The sequence below is a fragment of the Rana temporaria genome, chromosome 9, assembly GCF_905171775.1.
Source record: "Rana temporaria chromosome 9, aRanTem1.1, whole genome shotgun sequence".
Taxonomy (NCBI): domain Eukaryota; kingdom Metazoa; phylum Chordata; class Amphibia; order Anura; family Ranidae; genus Rana; species Rana temporaria.
This window is the reverse complement of record NC_053497.1, coordinates 122,509,737-122,515,736: the sequence shown is the minus strand read 5'-3', so window position 1 is coordinate 122,515,736 and position 6,000 is coordinate 122,509,737. Positions and strand designations below refer to the sequence as shown.

General features: G+C 43.8%; 1 long non-coding RNA gene across 2 annotated transcripts in view; it reads left to right on the top strand.

Moving 5' to 3' along the window:
- The first annotated feature begins 985 nt into the window (after positions 1-985).
- LOC120913988 overlaps positions 986-6,000 on the top strand; it is a 30,801-nt gene continuing 25,786 nt past the window's right edge. For both annotated transcript variants that reach the window (XR_005743606.1, XR_005743605.1), the window contains exons 1-4: positions 986-1,081; positions 2,174-2,298; positions 4,198-4,261; positions 5,355-5,479. This is a non-coding gene — a long non-coding RNA (uncharacterized LOC120913988). The remainder of the gene's footprint in view (positions 1,082-2,173; positions 2,299-4,197; positions 4,262-5,354; positions 5,480-6,000) is intronic.

Sequence of the window (6,000 nt, the reverse complement as noted above, 5' to 3'; positions counted from 1 at the left end):
GATGATAGGTTTCACCAGAGTTTTGAGATTTTATCATGACTCTCATGGGCTTGGGTTTAACCACCAGATTTGGTGGTGACCAGGTTCTGGGGTCTAGGAGCGAGATGTTATGGTTCGGTTGGAAGTGTCTAGCATGGATTGAGCCCCTGGGGGTGTGAGTGGGGTGGGCGAGCCTTCCATGTAATTCAGTGTCGACAGTGTTGCTTGCCCTGCCCTGTCATGCTGGAAAACGTGGTTGGCTCCTTCATTCACATCAGTCTTCAGCTTACCTTGAAGGTTACCGGTTTCTAGGAGCTCTTTCTCTGTGAAGAGATGCAGGCAGGGCTGTGGATTTCACTCTTTGATCCCTCTTGGGGAAGTCTACGGAGAGCTTGGGCAATGCTCTCGCTCTCTGGAAGTAAAGGGTCGGCTGTTGCAAGGCTGTCTAAAATTTCTATTGTGAGCTGTAGTTGGGCATCTGGACTGGTTGCTAGGCTGTTCTGTAGTAGTGGGTTTAGAGACTGGGTCAATCTCAGTCCTTGCTGGACTGGGGGAGAAGTGCCCACTCCTCCGAGAAGGCCGGGGCTAGACCTGATTTAGTCTCCTTGCTCACTGCTCCGGTTCTTCCTGGCAGTTGGTCTAGAAGCTTAATTATGGCTTACAGTGGGAATGATAGATTTTCTTATAACTGTTCATTCTTTCTTCCTGGGAATACAGACTTGCTTTTGGAATGGTTTTCAGTTGTTCTTGGTTGGCGTATGAGGGCACCATATTACAGTCAACAAACTCTTTGGCCAGGCCAAAATCAATACTCTCTATTCTTGGGTCAGACTTTAGGTATTGGGTCAGAATCCTTCTCTCCTTAGGGGGGAAAAGGGTCTTGATACTTGCCGCTCCCACAAAATGGCTATACTTCAACGCATTAGCTAACTTCATACGGTTTCACTTGTCAATATATGTTCGTTACGACAATGCCAAATTCCTCAGTTTTGCCGCTTATGTTTTCATGTGATTCCAAAGCTTATCTTTATATTGTAGCTGGCGAGATGACCATCAAGGCTGAAGTATGGCAACACTGTGCTGTTTGAGAGTAAACGGAGAGGTATGTATCAAATTCAGTCTATAAATGCTGTAATCTGTGGGACATTTTAAGTGAAACTTTTTTGTGTACCAAGCTTTTAAGTGGAGGTCCACCCAAAAATGGAACTTCTGCTTTAAGTGACTGTGAGCCCCTTGACATGCCACATTTGGAAAATGGGAAACTGTCAACAGGGGCCCGGAAGTGATGTCTCATGTCATTTCTGGGTCAGCAGCAGAGGGGGGGGGGGGGGGATAGCAAATGTGCACCTATGCCGGTCTCAAACCTGCAGATCAGCAAGCCGAGCTGGGTAGGTGTACGGGGTGTGGAGCATTTTGTGGCAGCTCAAGCAGTGTGTGGGGGTGTGTTTTGTTGGCCTTGGCGACCTGACGTCTGGGGTTTGTCGAGCCCTTAATCATAAGGAAAGTACAGAGGCCGCCATTGCTGAAGTCTGATTTTGAGAAGGTTTGTTCTAGCCATCTGGTGCTTTTGCCTCAACACTTTGAGTGTCCTGAGAAATATAAAATTCCAACAATCATAGAATGCTTGTTTTCAGACTAACTTTTTAAAGCCAAATTAGCCAGGCAACAAGTCCATTAGTTCCTTTACTGTTCAATATGCCATTGCAAAGTGGAAGTGAAGCAAAAAACATCAATATGCTCCCAGTATGGCATTATCTAGGGTGGTTTTTATTTTATATTAAGCATAGGAAACCATAGTGCAGGGAAATGCAATTAGCAGAACTCCAGCTGTTGCAAAACTACAAGTCCCATCATGCCTCTGCCTCTGGGTGTCATGCTTGTGGCTGTGAGTCTTGCTATGCCTCATGGGACTTGTAGTTCTGCAACAGTTGGCTGTCCACTAATTGCATATCCCTGCCATAGAGGCTTTTATTATGGGTTTCTCCTGGAAGTTTCAGTTACTTGGCTGTCATACCTATACTCTTAACCAGGACAAGTATGCAGAAAGACTTCTAGACTTTTTTGATCTGGAACACTTGAAGTCAGGTGTTGAGCATAACAGCAGGTCAATCATTTTGGGTCGGCAGTAAATATTTTTCATGATATGTTTAAACTTTGCATTTTTAACCTCCACCTCAAATTTTATCTCTTGTAGACAAGTTGCAATTGAAAATGTTATCTTTTCCATTATTGGAAGCCTTGACCACTTCAAGCAAGTTGAAGGCAGAACACTCCAAGCATGATGGAATCCCTTCTCTTGTCCGGCAGCATTAGTGGATGGTGGGTACCATGAAAACATATTAGGATGATAGTCCAGTTTGGTTTGCTAGGTTTCACCAGAGTTATGAGCTTCTATTCTAACTCTCGGCTTGGGATAGCCACATATTGTGTGGACCCACAAATTAATTTAAGATGATAGTCCAGCTTGGGTGGATAGGTTTCACCAGAGTTATGAGCTTGTATTCTAACTCTTGGCTTGGGTTGGCCACACATTGTGTGGACTCACAAATTAATTTAAAATGATAGGTTTCACCAGAGTTATGAGCTTTTATTCTAACTCTTGGCTTGGGTTAGCCACACATTGTGTGGACCCACAAATTAATTTAAGATGATAGTCCAGCTTGAGTGGATAGGTTTCACCAGAGTTATGAGCTTTTATTCTAACTCTTGGCTTGGGTTAGCCACACATTGTGTGGACCCACAAATTAATTTAAGATGATAGGTTTCACCCGAGTTATAAGCTTTTATTCTAACTCTTGGCTTGGGTTGGCCATACATTGTGTGGACCCACAAATTAATTTAAGATGATAGTCCAGCTTGGGTAGATAGGTTTCCCCAGAGTTATGAGCTTTTATTCTAACTCTTGGCTTGGGTTGGCCACACATTGTGTGGACCCACAAATTAATTTAAGATGATAGGTTTCACCAGAGTTATGAGCTTTTATTCTAACTCTTGGCTTGGCCACACATTGTGTGGACCCACAAATTAATTTAAGATGATAGGTTTCACCAGAGTTATGAGCTTTTATTCTAACTCTTGGCTTGGCCACACATTGTGTGGACCCACAATTTAATTTAAGATGATAGGTTTCACCAGAGTTATGAGCTTTTATTCTAACTCTTGGCTTGGCCACACATTGTGTGGACCCACAAATTAATTTAAGATGATAGGTTTCACCAGAGTTTTGAGATTTTATCATGACTCTCATGGGCTTGGGTTTAACCACCAGATTTGGTGGTGACCAGGTTCTGGGGTCTAGGAGCGAGATGTTATGGTTCGGTTGGAAGTGTCTAGCATGGATTGAGCCCCTGGGGGTGTGAGTGGGGTGGGCGAGCCTTCCATGTAATTCAGTGTCGACAGTGTTGCTTGCCCTGCCCTGTCATGCTGGAAAACGTGGTTGGCTCCTTCATTCACATCAGTCTTCAGCTTACCTTGAAGGTTACCGGTTTCTAGGAGCTCTTTCTCTGTGAAGAGATGCAGGCAGGGCTGTGGATTTCACTCTTTGATCCCTCTTGGGGAAGTCTACGGAGAGCTTGGGCAATGCTCTCGCTCTCTGGAAGTAAAGGGTCGGCTGTTGCAAGGCTGTCTAAAATTTCTATTGTGAGCTGTAGTTGGGCATCTGGACTGGTTGCTAGGCTGTTCTGTAGTAGTGGGTTTAGAGACTGGGTCAATCTCAGTCCTTGCTGGACTGGGGGAGAAGTGCCCACTCCTCCGAGAAGGCCGGGGCTAGACCTGATTTAGTCTCCTTGCTCACTGCTCCGGTTCTTCCTGGCAGTTGGTCTAGAAGCTTAATTATGGCTTACAGTGGGAATGATAGATTTTCTTATAACTGTTCATTCTTTCTTCCTGGGAATACAGACTTGCTTTTGGAATGGTTTTCAGTTGTTCTTGGTTGGCGTATGAGGGCACCATATTACAGTCAACAAACTCTTTGGCCAGGCCAAAATCAATACTCTCTATTCTTGGGTCAGACTTTAGGTATTGGGTCAGAATCCTTCTCTCCTTAGGGGGGAAAAGGGTCTTGATACTTGCCGCTCCCACAAAATGGCTATACTTCAACGCATTAGCTAACTTCATACGGTTTCACTTGTCAATATATGTTCGTTACGACAATGCCAAATTCCTCAGTTTTGCCGCTTATGTTTTCATGTGATTCCAAAGCTTATCTTTATATTGTAGCTGGCGAGATGACCATCAAGGCTGAAGTATGGCAACACTGTGCTGTTTGAGAGTAAACGGAGAGGTATGTATCAAATTCAGTCTATAAATGCTGTAATCTGTGGGACATTTTAAGTGAAACTTTTTTGTGTACCAAGCTTTTAAGTGGAGGTCCACCCAAAAATGGAACTTCTGCTTTAAGTGACTGTGAGCCCCTTGACATGCCACATTTGGAAAATGGGAAACTGTCAACAGGGGCCCGGAAGTGATGTCTCATGTCATTTCTGGGTCAGCAGCAGAGGGAGGGGGGGGGGGGATAGCAGATGTGCACCTATGCCGGTCTCAAACCTGCAGATCAGCAAGCCGAGCTGGGTAGGTGTACGGGGTGTGGAGCATTTTGTGGCAGCTCAAGCAGTGTGTGGGGGTGTGTTTTGTTGGCCTTGGCGACCTGACGTCTGGGGTTTGTCGAGCCCTTAATCATAAGGAAAGTACAGAGGCCGCCATTGCTGAAGTCTGATTTTGAGAAGGTTTGTTCTAGCCATCTGGTGCTTTTGCCTCAACACTTTGAGTGTCCTGAGAAATATAAAATTCCAACAATCATAGAATGCTTGTTTTCAGACTAACTTTTTAAAGCCAAATTAGCCAGGCAACAAGTCCATTAGTTCCTTTACTGTTCAATATGCCATTGCAAAGTGGAAGTGAAGCAAAAAACATCAATATGCTCCCAGTATGGCATTATCTAGGGTGGTTTTTATTTTATATTAAGCATAGGAAACCATAGTGCAGGGAAATGCAATTAGCAGAACTCCAGCTGTTGCAAAACTACAAGTCCCATCATGCCTCTGCCTCTGGGTGTCATGCTTGTGGCTGTGAGTCTTGCTATGCCTCATGGGACTTGTAGTTCTGCAACAGTTGGCTGTCCACTAATTGCATATCCCTGCCATAGAGGCTTTTATTATGGGTTTCTCCTGGAAGTTTCAGTTACTTGGCTGTCATACCTATACTCTTAACCAGGACAAGTATGCAGAAAGACTTCTAGACTTTTTTGATCTGGAACACTTGAAGTCAGGTGTTGAGCATAACAGCAGGTCAATCATTTTGGGTCGGCAGTAAATATTTTTCATGATATGTTTAAACTTTGCATTTTTAACCTCCACCTCAAATTTTATCTCTTGTAGACAAGTTGCAATTGAAAATGTTATCTTTTCCATTATTGGAAGCCTTGACCACTTCAAGCAAGTTGAAGGCAGAACACTCCAAGCATGATGGAATCCCTTCTCTTGTCCGGCAGCATTAGTGGATGGTGGGTACCATGAAAACATATTAGGATGATAGTCCAGTTTGGTTTGCTAGGTTTCACCAGAGTTATGAGCTTCTATTCTAACTCTCGGCTTGGGATAGCCACATATTGTGTGGACCCACAAATTAATTTAAGATGATAGTCCAGCTTGGGTGGATAGGTTTCACCAGAGTTATGAGCTTGTATTCTAACTCTTGGCTTGGGTTGGCCACACATTGTGTGGACTCACAAATTAATTTAAAATGATAGGTTTCACCAGAGTTATGAGCTTTTATTCTAACTCTTGGCTTGGGTTAGCCACACATTGTGTGGACCCACAAATTAATTTAAGATGATAGTCCAGCTTGAGTGGATAGGTTTCACCAGAGTTATGAGCTTTTATTCTAACTCTTGGCTTGGGTTAGCCACACATTGTGTGGACCCACAAATTAATTTAAGATGATAGGTTTCACCCGAGTTATAAGCTTTTATTCTAACTCTTGGCTTGGGTTGGCCATACATTGTGTGGACCCACAAATTAATTT